This window comes from Vicia villosa, linkage group LG7 (genome assembly GCF_029867415.1).
Source record: "Vicia villosa cultivar HV-30 ecotype Madison, WI linkage group LG7, Vvil1.0, whole genome shotgun sequence".
NCBI classification, from domain to species: domain Eukaryota; kingdom Viridiplantae; phylum Streptophyta; class Magnoliopsida; order Fabales; family Fabaceae; genus Vicia; species Vicia villosa.
The window spans coordinates 48488161-48502143 of record NC_081186.1 but is presented as its reverse complement, the minus strand read 5'-3'; positions in this window follow the sequence as shown (position 1 = coordinate 48502143).

The following is a 13983-nucleotide window of genomic DNA, read 5'->3' as shown; positions in this document are numbered from 1 at the left end:
TAATTAGTATGTATTTATATATTTGCTTATTAATTATTTTAATTAGTCAAAAAATCATAAAAAAAATTGTTCTTTATATTAAATATTGTTTATATATCATAAACTAATTTTGTACATATTTAGGATAATTTTCTCTTTAAGTTTTAATTATTTGTGTAATTATTTAAATAATTATGTTTTAATTAACTTAAAAAATCCAAAAACAATTTCAAAAATTCCAAAAAAAATTAGTTTTGCTTTAAAATTAATTGACAAATGTTTTGTACATATTCTAAACTTATTTGCTAGGTTTAATCATATTTCCATCTTTTTTCTTTATTTTAAATTAATTAATAACGCATTAATTATATTTAAAATAAATCACAAAAAATCCAAAAAAAACATGCCTTTTATTTCTTGCAATTTAAAGTTCCTAGATAAATGTATAGGATGTCAAATTCATGTAAATAGGCTAGTTTACATTTCCCGCACAATCGATGTAATAGCGTAGATTTACTTTCTGCACTTTACTTTTCCGCATTTTAATTTCCAGCACCCATATAAACTGCGTGTATGTCAAAGATAAAACTGAACCGTCAGATCACTAACTTCAAAGATAAATATCTGAATTCAATCACAATCACATTTGCACCTCCTAGGGTAACCCCTTTTCACTCTTTTCAAAATCAAAGTTACATTTCTACTGTTTCGAGTACAAAATCGAACCTTTTGTTTATATCCGACGAATGGATAGATTTTTAAAGGGAACAAGGATAAAGACCTCCTAACTCAGGGTAGACCTCCTAGTTTGCTTGCTCAAAATCAAAACAAACAAAATTCTCATACACTGTTGTTTTTTTAAAACGAATTTTCCAAAAGACAATATTTTGTATACATCCAAACACGGATCATTACAAAATTAACGATCTTTTCAAAACATCTTTCGAAAGATAAACAAGCATTTGTATATATCCGCACAAGGATCATTACAAATTCTATTTGCAAAGGTATTTCAAAAACACAGGTAAAGCATTCCGAATCAATTGAAAAGTAAAGCAAATGAGCTAAGCAAACTAAAGAGCCCATGGATAACCATGGATACAAAGGGTGCTAACACCTTCCCTTTGTATAACCTACCCCCTTACCCAGAATCTCTCAAAGGTCTTTTTTCTGTTTCTTTTATAAACCTTTCCTTCATTGGATAAAATAAAAGGTCGGTGGCGACTCTGTAAACTTTTTCAAAAGTGACGCGAAAGCGTCCGATCGACAAAAAAGAGTCAGTTCACGTATCCCACCCACGGAGGGGTATGGCCCGAAAGGACGGTCCACAGAACTGGCGACTCTGCTGGGGAATACAAATTCAAAATGTTTTCAAAAGGGGTTACCTTTAGAGTATAGATCATTTCGATGTTTTCAATTGTTTGATCTGATTGCTTTACTTTTCACAGGTTTGCTTGGGTACTTTGCTTGTGTGAAAGATTCTAACCCGAATCTCGAGATACCTTAAGTATATGACAATAGACCAAGGAAACTGTACGGCATGTACCGATACGGTTGATCTGGTAGTCATCGTTAGTGTGATACTTTGGTTTATACTGATGTCCCTTGAAAGCGATCAAGGAGTATATTAGGCTTCCGAAGTGTCATTAACACTAATTTGTCTTAGAACCTTTTAGTTGAACTTGACTTGTGGCCTATTAAGTGGCTAGCTTTGAAATTGATCGAAGCTAGTTATCCTCGAGGAATATTCTTGATCGGCCGTCCGAGCGCCGTATTGAGATGTTGTCTCCAAGGATCATAGAACCCGAATACTATTCTAGGACAGGTTTTCAACCAACTCAACTTCAGAGGGGAGGGTATCACCTATCAACCTCATGCAAGCCTTTAAACCTAAGGCTATTGTTTGATTTGTTTTTGTGTGCCACATGTTTGCATCATAAACACATCATTTTTCACTACACATTTCAAGGATCAAAGAGTTTACTTTTGTTTTTGCAGGTAATGGCTCCCGCCACCAGAGATTACATCCGAATCAATATCTCAACGGTGCCATCTGAACTCAAAGTCTTGGTAGCAGAATTCCCCAGGAATGCTCAATTCACTGAAAAGCATGGTCACCTACTCCATTTGGTTACCTCAAAGTTTGAAGAAGACATGATACGGGTCCTGTTCCAGTTCTTCGACCCTGAACATCATTGCTTCACATTTCCTGATTACCAGTTGGTACCCACTTTGGAAGAATTCTCTGAATTAATTGGATTACCAATCCGAGATCAATTACCTTTCACTGGTTTAGAAAGAAAACCAAAACCTGAAGTCATTGCTGCTGCTTTACATCTGCAAAAGTCAGAAATCAAATCCAATTGGGAAACAAAGAGTGGAGTTGAGGGTTTGCTTGCCAAATTCTTACTGGAAAAGGCTCGACTACTGCTAGAAAACAAAAGTTATCCAGCTTTTGAAGAAGTTATGACTCTTTTGATCTATGGGTTGGTTTTGTTCCCTAATTCCGACCAGTTCATAAGTGTACACATCATCAACCTTTTCCTAATTCGCAACCCGGTACCAACATTGCTGGGAGACATCCTACACTCTCTACACACTCGTACCACGAAGAAGCGAGGAACTCTCATGTGCTGTATACCACTACTGGCTAGGTGGTTTACATTTCATCTTCCCCGATCAGTGTTGAGAAATGAACAAAGAATGCATTGGTCTCGCAGGATTATGTCTTTGTCTCATTCAGATATCCGGTGGAACAACTTCTTTCAAAGAGACATTACTATCATTGATCATTGTGGAGAGTACCCTAATGTGCCACTCCTTGGCATCAAAGGAGGCATCACTTACAATCCCTCTCTAGCTCTACGCCAATTCGGATATGCAAGAAGCAACGGTCCTCATGACATGATTATCCGTGGCATTGTGTTTGATTACGAGAATGATTCTCACAGACACCGACGAAGATTCATACATGCATGGGGCAGTGTCTATAGAATAGAAAGCAATACTCTGGGGCAATGGAATTCTATTCCTATGGAACCCTACCTCAGATGGGTCCGCACTCATGCTCAGAAACTCCTTATGCCATATCCTGCTGTTCTACCTGTGACTATTGAGCCAGAGGTCGAAGGATACGAACCTCAAGTTACTTTACACCCGGACATGCCAACTGACCTAGAAGAGTTGCAAAAATCTTGGGTTCAACTCAAAGAGGAAAGAGACACCTTCAAATCATACTGTCAAGACTATGAGAGAAGGATATTGGAGCTCACCGGACAGCTTCAAAAAGAGCAACAGATCAACACATTCCTGGGGGCAAAGAGAAAGCGTCCACGGGAGACCTGAAGGATCATTCCATTTTATTTCTGTCTTGTAAGCCCAAATGAGGCAAATAAAAAAGAAGCAAAAAAAAAGAAGCAGAAAAAGAAAAAAGAAATAAATTGATTAACTAACGTTTGTTTCTTCTTTAACAAATCTAAACTCTAAGATCCTTGAAAAATTGCACACACATTTCACTTCATGCATTGCATATACATTTCATACATTGCATTCATATACATTGCATTTGCATTTCATACATTGCATACACATGGCATCCAGTCATACACATTTCATAACAGGTTCACATGACGGATTTCTCATCTTCTCGCTGTTTATTTCAGTCAGAAGAGATGGAATCCGAAATGAGCATCAAGAATCTCGAAGCACAGAATGCCCAAGTTCAAGTGGCAATTCTGGAACTGGCAAAGGGGCAGCAAGAACTGAAAGCCCTGATAATCAAGAAGAAAAAGAAGCCCAAAGAATCTGCAGGCTTGAGTTACCTGAGAAGGAAGATCAAGATCCCTGTCAAAAAGATCAAAAAGTCACCAATCCCTGAAATAGTCGGTGATGGTGAACAAGAAGATAATCAAAGCAACCAGGGTTCTGCTAAACCCTCTCTCTCTTCAAATGAAGAAGAAGATCATTCTGGATGATGACAAATACCAACAGTTGGAGGATCGTATGAAAGCTATGGAGATACAAAAAATACCTGGCTTAGATTTCAATGATCTGGGGCTCATCTCGGATGTTGTTATCCCTCCAAAATTCAAAGTTCCGGTCTTTGCAAAATATGATGGAGTTTCTTGCCCGAAACTACATCTGAGATCCTATGTGAGGAAGATACAACCTCATACAACAGATAACAAGTTATGGATTCACTTCTTCCAAGAAAGTCTGTCAGGTACACAACTCGAATGGTACTACCAGCTAGAAAATACCAAGGTTCATACTTGGGAAGAATTAGCTGCTGCTTTTTACAAACAGTACCAATACAATGCTGATCTTACACCCACTCGTACTCAATTGCGAGGCATGTCTATGGGACCAAAAGAAAGTTTCAAAGAGTATGCACAAAAGTGGAGAGATATGGCTGGAAGGGTTCAACCACCCTTATCTGATCGCGAACTAGTCGACATGTTCATGGGCACTTTAACTGGCCCATTCTATAGCCATTTGCTGGGAAGTTCATCATCAGGTTTCACTGACCTAATACTGACCGGAGAACGTGTCGAAAGTGGCATTCGAAATGGAAAAATTCAAGTAGGATCCTCCTCTGGTACTACAAAAAGGCCCATCAGAAATGAGGTCAATACAGCGCAAATTCAGACAAGTCACAAAAGTGATCAGCATCAATCTGTAGGGGCAGTTATGATCTCCGCATCTGCACCTCAAAAAGATCAACAGCCAAAATATACGCATCGACCAGATGCACCAAGAAGAACTTTCACCAAAATCAACATGCCAATCTCTCAGGCATTGCAGCACTTGCTTAAAGCGGATCTGATCACATTAAGGGGTCCTCCGAAGAATGTCAATACTTCTTCTCTGAATTATCGCCCTGATGCAACATGTGCCTATCATTCAAACTGTCCAGGACATGACGCAGATCACTGCTGGGCCCTGAAAAATAAAATCCAAGACATGATAGATGCTGGAGAAATTGAGTTCGATCCTCCAGAAACTCCAAATGTCATCACAGCACCTATGCCAAAGCATGACAAAACTGTTAATGCTATCATAGACACAGTTTACATTTATGATGTGAACGAAGTATCAATTCCACTCCTCGAAGTCAAAAGAAAGTTCATCCAAGCTGGTTACTTTCCAGGTTGTGATCCCGACTGCTTTTATTGCTCACGCCAACCCAATGGTTGTGAAAATCTAAAGATGGGAATTCAAAAACACATGGATCGCCGTATCATTATGTTTGAGAGGCTCCCTTTTATGGACATGTTGGGCAAAGTCTTTGCCAACGGGATAAGAATGGAAGACGTCTCAGTGATTTCCAGCTTACCATTCAAAATCTCTACCAAGGCTCCATTCAAACTTTCTGCTACACTCAAAGTGGCATCAGTAGTCATTGCTAGACCAACTCCATTTCCATACTCCTCAGACAAAGCTGTCCCATGGGGATATGACACTAATGTTTACATTCATGGAGTTAAGCAGGATCCCTCGACTAAAGAGGACGCAACACTAACTACTTCAGCTGTAAGTAACATTGCAGGCACTAGCAAGATCACGAGAAGTGGAAGAATCTTTTCACCAGAAATTTCTCCAAATATTGCTGCTAGTCCAATCCAGGTTCCAATTCCTATTCCAGATATCAACACTCGAGGCAAAGAGCCACTGATCGAACCAGTTCAAAATCCGGTAGAGATCACTGCTGAGGATCCATCAAAGCAAGAGATGGACGAAATATTGAAAATCATCTGCAAAAGTGATTACAATATTGTCAAACAACTGGGGCATACTGCTTCAAAAATCTCAATGTTATCTCTGCTAAAATATTCAGAAGCTCATGCTAAAGCTCTAATGAAGTTCCTTCAAGCTGCGCATGTGCCTCAAGAAATCCCAATCGACCAATTTGAGAATTGTGTCGCCAGTCTTACAGTGCCCAATGGTCTTGGTTTCTCTGATGTGGATCTAACTCCTGCTGGAAGAAATCACAACAAGGCCCTGCACATCTCTATCGAATGCAACGGCACCACTCTGTCTCATGTGCTAATAGACAATGGTTCCTCTCTAAACGTGTTACCAAAGGTAATACTGGAAAAACTTGACTTCAAAGGAGTTGTGCTACAACCAAGTGATGTGGTTGTAAGAGCCTTCGATGGGTCAACAAGAACGGTGTACGGAGAAGTTAAGCTCCCAATCAGAGTGGGCTCTCAAACTTTCGATGTTATCTTTTCCGTAATAGACGTTCTTCCAACATACTCCTGTTTACTAGGACGCCCTTGGATACATGGGGCAAACGCTGTAACTTCTACCCTGCATCAGAAGTTAAAATACCCAGTAAAAGGAAAGGTTGTCACAGTCTATGGCGAAGAAGAATATATGGTCAGTCACTTGAGCAACGACAAGTATGTTGAGATGGAGGGCGAATCCATCGAAACTCCGTATCAAGCTTTTGAGGTTGTATCTCCAGATATCTCTACCACCAAGCATATTCCTGCTACTCCAGCTACAACTATGGCTTCTCTCAAAGATGCCAAAGCCATGATTGAACAGGGTGATCGCACAGTGTGGGGACAACTCCCTGATATACCCTACAAGTCCGACAAGCTAGGTCTGGGCTATAATGGTGAAAATCAAAAGAATGATCAAAATCCTTGCTCTGAAGGGTTAATATCACACTTCGCCAGCCAAGAAGTAAACGCCATTGATGATGAAGGGACATACTTGAACCACATCATTCAGCCATATCCAGACGAAATTCCACCCATTACCATGGGAATGTGGGATGCTGTGGGAGGACCAAATGACGGTTACAACTACCAGTATATCACACCTCAGAATTCTTACATTGCTCTGGAAGATCTTACTCCAACAGAAGAGGGTAATCAAAATGACGGAAGTATCACAAGTCCCGTCACTCAGCAATATCAAAATCCACCCAAAGAAGTATGGGACACGCTAGGAGAACCCAGCGGCAAATACGACTATATGGTGAAATATTCCGCTCCTCCGAGCTTTTCAACTCCCATCAAAGACATTGTCCCGACTGGATGGGACGAACAGTACGACGACAACTTCGCTCTTGAAGAAGCCAGGAAGATGCCAAACAACGAAGGTTATTTTCTGTCACAGTACACTCCTTATCAGGATGCACAAGTCTCTATTCAAAACATCATCCCGACTTCATGGGACGGCCTTATCGAGCATCTCGCTCAGCCAACAGAGATATCTCAGCCTGGGCTCTCGTATCCAGCAGAGTATATCACTTATCCCGAAGGATCACCTGCTCATTTTCCCACTAATGAAATCAATGTTGTGGAAGATGAAAAAGACAACTGCAACTGGAACAGCTGGGTACCCCCTGCTCACAACAGTGGATTGAACAACTGGGAAGCTGAGGATGTGATCTCCTTTGACCAGGAGTAAATGCCATTTCCTGTTTTCTTTGTGTATATTGTGCAAAGATAAAAGTGGTTCCTGAACAATCGAACCATGAGCTTGAAAGCCGTGTGCCTTAGCACAACGGTCCTTCTATAAAAAGGGTTTGTCATATCATGATTATGTGCATTCAATAAAATCATGGGATGCTTGCATGTTCAAAATTTTGTGATCCTTTTTCTTTCTTTATTCACTTTCAAATAGCTATGTTTTTCTCTTCATACACACTCACATATCTACCATGCAGATTCACATACACGCTGGATCCAGTCAATAACGACTCTGCTATTGCCCGTCATGACTTTGAAAATCCGATCTACCAAACTGAGGACGAAAGTGAGGAAGATTGTGAAGTGCCAAGAGAAATTGCAAGACTTCTAGAACAAGAAGAAAAAGCCATACAGCCTCATGAGGAGCCGATTGAGGTCATCAACTTGGGCAGTGACGAAGAAAAGAAAGAGGTCAGAATTGGGGCTGACTTAGAAAACAGTGTCAAGCAAAGACTGATTCAATTGTTGCAAGACTACGCCGAGATATTCGCCTGGTCTTATCAAGATATGCCTGGCCTTGACACGGACATTGTAGTTCATCGCCTGCCAATCAAAGAAGGAAGCACTCCGGTCAAACAGAGACTGCGAAGGAGTAAGCCTGATATGTCAAAAAAGATCAAAAACGAGGTTGAAAAACAATTCAATGCCGGATTCCTAAAAGTTGTAAGTTATCCTCCTTGGATAGCTAACATCGTGCCTGTACCCAAAAAAGACGGGAAAGTCAGAATGTGTGTAGACTACAGAGATCTGAACCGGGCAAGCCCTAAAGATGATTTCCCTTTACCGCACATCGATGTACTAGTTGACAATACCGCACAATGCAAGGTATTCTCCTTTATGGACGGATTCTCAGGGTACAATCAAATCAAGATGGCACCCGAAGACATGGAAAAAACAACCTTCACAACTCCCTGGGGAACCTTTTGTTACAAAGTAATGCCCTTTGGTCTAAAAAATGCTGGAGCTACCTACCAACGAGCAATGGTAACACTATTTCATGATATGATTCATCAGGAAATAGAGGTGTATGTCGATGACATGATCGCAAAATCCAACACCGAAGAAGAACATTTGAGTCATTTACACAAGCTGTTTGACAGACTCAAGAAATACAGATTGCGACTGAACCCGAACAAGTGTACCTTTGGAGTAAGATCCGGTAAACTCTTAGGTTTCATCGTCAGCAGTAAAGGTATTGAGGTTGATCCTGCCAAGGTCAAAGCCATTCAAGAAATGCCTATACCCCGTACCGAGAAACAAGTCAGAGGATTCTTGGGACGTCTAAACTACATAGCCAGATTCATTGCCCATATGACTCCTACTTGTGTGCCAATCTTCAAATTACTGAAGAAAGATCAAGTGGAAAGATGGAATGACAAATGCCAGTTAGCCTTTGATAAAATCAAAGAATACCTTCAAAAACCGCCAATCTTGTTACCTCCTGTGGAAGGCAGACCTCTGATAATGTACCTAACTGTGTTAGAAGATTCAATGGGGTGTGTACTCGGACAACATGACGATTCCGGTCGAAAGGAGCACGCAATCTACTATCTTAGCAAAAAGTTTACCGATTGTGAAACAAGATACTCACTACTCGAAAAAACTTGCTGTGCCTTAGCATGGGCGGCTCGCCGACTAAGACAGTATATGCTAAATCACACCACTTTCCTGATCTCCAAGATGGATCCAATCAAATACGTGTTCGAAAAACCTGCTCTCTCTGGAAGGATTGCAAGATGGCAAATGATCCTAACAGAATATGACATTCAATACACTTCGCAAAAAGCAATCAAAGGAAGTGTGGTAGCTGATCATTTAGCTCATCAAGCAGTATATGATTATCAGGCATTGAACTTTGACTTCCCAGACGAAGACATTATGCTAGTCAATGACTACAAACAACCAGGATCCCGATGGACTATGGTTTTTGACGGAGCTTCTAATGCGCTCGGCAATGGCATCGGAGCTGTGATCATTTCCCCCACAGGAGGTCATACACCCTTCACCGCCAGATTGTGTTTCAATTGCACCAACAATATAGCCGAATACGAAGCATGCATTCTGGGTCTCAAAGCTGCAATTGATCTAAAAATCAAATTCCTTGAAGTCTACGGAGACTCGGCCTTGGTAATCTACCAAGTCAAAGGGGAATGGGACACAAAGCACCCAAATCTAATTCCATACAAAGAACATGTGTTGAGTTTGATTCCTTACTTCGAGGAGATCACTTTCGAACACATCCCACGCGAAGAAAATCAACTAGCTGATGCCTTAGCTACCATGTCATCCATGTTCAAAGTCAATTGGGACGACGAAGCTCCTATGATCACCATTTACAGGCAAGACGAACCAGCCTATTGCAATGAGATCGATACCAAACAAATGGAAGACAAATCATGGTTCCATGAAATACAAAGATATCTCGAAACCCAGGAGTACCCTGAAGGGGCATCTATTAACGACAGAAAGTTTCTAAGGAGATTTGCCTCCAAATTCTTTCTAAGCAATGGAACCCTATACAAACGCAACCATGACTCGACTTTACTTCGCTGTGTAAACAAGAAGGAAGCAGAACAAATCATGGAAGAAATACACAATGGTGCCTTCGGTACTCATTCCAGTGGACATACAATGGCTAAAAAGATCCTTAGAGCAGGTTATTACTGGTCTACCATGGAAACAGACTGCCATCATCACTCCCGAACATGTCACAAATGCCAGATATATGCTGACAAAGTACATGTACCTCCAGTTCCATTAAGCGTCCTGACGGCTCCTTGGCCTTTTGCAATGTGGGGTATTGATATGATTGGAGAAATCAAACCTACTGCCTCCAACGGACATCGCTTTATCCTGGTTGCTATTGACTACTTCACAAAGTGGGTAGAAGCAGCTTCATTTGCTTCTGTTACCAAGAATGTGGTAGCCCGGTTCATCAAATGCAATCTCATTTGTCGGTATGGCATCCCTGAACGGATTATCACTGACAATGGCACAAATCTAAACAACAGAATGATTACTGAACTCTGCACGCAGTTCCAGATCAAACATCATAATTCTTCTCCATATCGACCAAAGATGAACGGCGCTGTCGAAGCCGCCAACAAAAACATCAAGAAAATCATACAAAAGATGACAGTAACCTACAAAGACTGGCATGAGATGTTACCTTTTGCTCTTCATGGTTATCGCACATCTGCGCGTACTTCAACAGGGGCAACTCCATTCTCGTTAGTCTACGGTATGGAAGCAGTTCTCCCAATCGAAATCCAGATTCCTTCCTTAAGGATCATGAAAGAAGCCGATCTAGACGAAGACGATTGGATTCAAACTCGATTCGACCAAATACACTTGATCGATGAGAAAAGACTTGCAGCTATCTGTCATGGCCAGCTATACCAAAAGCGCATGATCAAAGCATTCAACAAGAAAGTCAAAAGTCAAGCATACCAAACTGGTGGCTTGGTTATCAAACGCATCATCTTACCACAAGGTGATCCCAGAGGCAAATGGACCCCCACCTACGAGGGACCATTCATAATCAAGAAAATATTCTCCGGCGGTGCCATGTTGCTTACCACCATGGATGGCGAGGATTTCCCACACCCTGTGAATGCTGACATAGTCAAAAAATACTTCTCTTAAAAAGAAAAAAAACAGCTCGCTAAGTTGAAAACCTGAAAGGGCAACTTAGGCAAAAATGAGCGTCTCGGTGGATTGAAAACCCGAAAGGGCGATCCAGGCAAAAATTAGAGACAAAACAAATACAATCCCGGTAGGCTGAAAACCTGAAAGGGCGGCCTAGGCAAAAGTTAGGGAATGAAGCATACAACTATGTCCCGCTCAGCTGCCTACTCACCGACAAGGTTCAACACCTCAAAGACACCGATCAGTCCAATCACTTTCTTCCAACAAGTGAGGGATGAGATGCTCGAAGACAGATTGGCAATAGCAGAATTGAAACTTGACTGGATCGTTCTCACATAGCTATTTCTTTTCATAAATACTTTTCAAAACTTTCTGACAATTTCCTACTTCTAGGATTGTTGTCTCCCTGTGCTAACCCGCCTATCATGGCTCTTTTCAATGCAGCTCTTTCAAAAATCACTATTTTCATTTCTTCTGTTTAAATACGTAAGCATCCCAATGATAATTTTGAATGAGCATATGCATTTGAATATGATTGATGTTTACCAGGAAAAACAGGAATGGCATTCAGGAAATGTCCCGATCATCTGGACATCATTCCATCAGAAGGAAATCACCAAGAGAAACGCATTTCTCAGCAAATTCCTCAAAAAGATTTTCTCTTCAAAAGAAGTCTTATTCCCCAGCAGGTTTGTTCCAGATTACTATCTTCAGAAGGTGTGATCCCCGCACCCGGACTTGGTCAGATAGTGCATCGGAGGATTATGCATCTTCCTCATTCCCATTTGAAAGGGCATCAGAACTTCCAGTTACCTTTGGTTCCCCAAGCAGTAGTCAAAGATCCTTCAACGGGATACCCGGGTTCTCAAAGAATTTCCCCAGACGAGGGTACTCAAGCAAGACAAAAGATCATCAACGATCACAGTCCAGCTGACTAGTGGGAATTTATTTTTCCAACTAGAAGCTTGACACGCATCACATTCACATTCACATTCATACATTCATACATTCATACATTCATACATTCACATATTCATACATCATACATCATGCATCATGCGCATATTCATGCACAACATAATATGCATATTTCTCCGGGAATATCTCACATTTACATGCATCATAAACATTGCATATCACTAACTTGATTTTTCAGGTAGGCAGATATCTTCAACAAAGATGTTCTCAATCACATGCCGTGTTCACCTGAATTCCATGAACGATTCTCTCAGATATAATCAAGCCGAAGATTCATTCTGATCACTTACCAACTCAAAAACAAGCATCACAGATCTAAAGCGATACCTTAGACGGTTCCAGAACGATCTAACGTTGCAGATCTAAAGCGATACCTCAGACGGTTCCAGAACGATCTAGCATCACAGATCAAAGCGATACCTCAGACGGTTCCAGAACGATCTAACATTGCAGATCCACAGCGATACCTCAGACGGTTCCAGAACGATCTAACATTGCAGATCTAAGGCGATACCTCAGACGGTTCCAAAACGATCTAGCATTACAGATCTAAGGCGATACCTCAGACGGTTCCAGAACGATCTAACATTGCAGATCTAAGGCGATACCTCAGACGGTTCCAGAACGATCTAACATTGCAGATCTAAGGCGATACCTCAAACGGTTCCAGAACGATCTAGCATTACAGATCTAAGGCGATACCTCAAACGGTTCCAGAACGATCTAACATTGCAGATCTAAGGCGATACCTCTGACGGTTCCAGAACGATCTAATCTTGCAGATCTAAAGTGATACCTCAGACGGTTCCACAATGATCAACTTTCAAGTCCTTCATCAAGATATAATCAATGGATTCATTCTGATGAACAAACCCTCAACACATTTTCCAGATGGCATCTGAAAAGCCCATCTCAGGTAATGTTTCAATCTGCCAACAACATTTCGCAGACAACATTCAAATGCAGCTTCCAACATCTCTTCTGATCAAGGTAAGTGCAAATTTTCAGGGCATCTAATTATTCAATCATCTTCTACCTTCAGATTTCAGACAATCTCTTCAGGTTTAAGAAGATTGAATAGGGGCAACTGTTATACCCCAAAATTTGCCCACATCTTTTTTCAAGAAAACTCCAATCTGAAAATTAAGAGTTTCATATAATCATGGATTTTTATTTCAAATATCCTAGCATATGAAGTACTTAAATTTCAGAAACTTTTCTTATACAGTAGCTTGGCTTACAGAGGAATTTATTCTTACGCAAACGCCAAATACTGTTCATTACATCACAAATACTATTTATTTATTTACAGATAAATAGTACTAACACAATCATGCAGAGTTAACTCTTTTTGCAGGCGCAGAAGCAGGAAACTCACACTATACTGGTAACAATTGTTTTTGGTTTCCCACTAACTTTTGTACTATATTCCATTATTTTCAAAATCTTTTCAAATCTCTTTTTCAAAAATCAAATCTTAACTTGTGTGTTTTCTGCCAGTCAAATATTTCTATTTCTGTGCAGTAAACAATTTTCAGGTTATTATCGGTAATTTTGCCCGCATACCGTAAATATCAGTTATTTATTATGTTTCTGTTTCTAACAAGTCATGTAAATAAATTTTCATGCTTCACACAAAACAAAGACAAAAATAACAACAAAAAAGAAAAGAAAATTAACTTTGACGGTTGATTTTTCACTTTAACTGCTGCTTCAGTACACGAACAGTCGGTTGACAGACAAACTGCAGACAGTACAATTCACAGTGATTTGTACAATCAATCAAATCAATCATTCACAATTCAAATTTCCAAGATTTTTGTGTTAGAAGTCTTCTGAATATCACATGATTAGCAGAAACTCAACACTGCACAAAAATCAGGTACGCTTA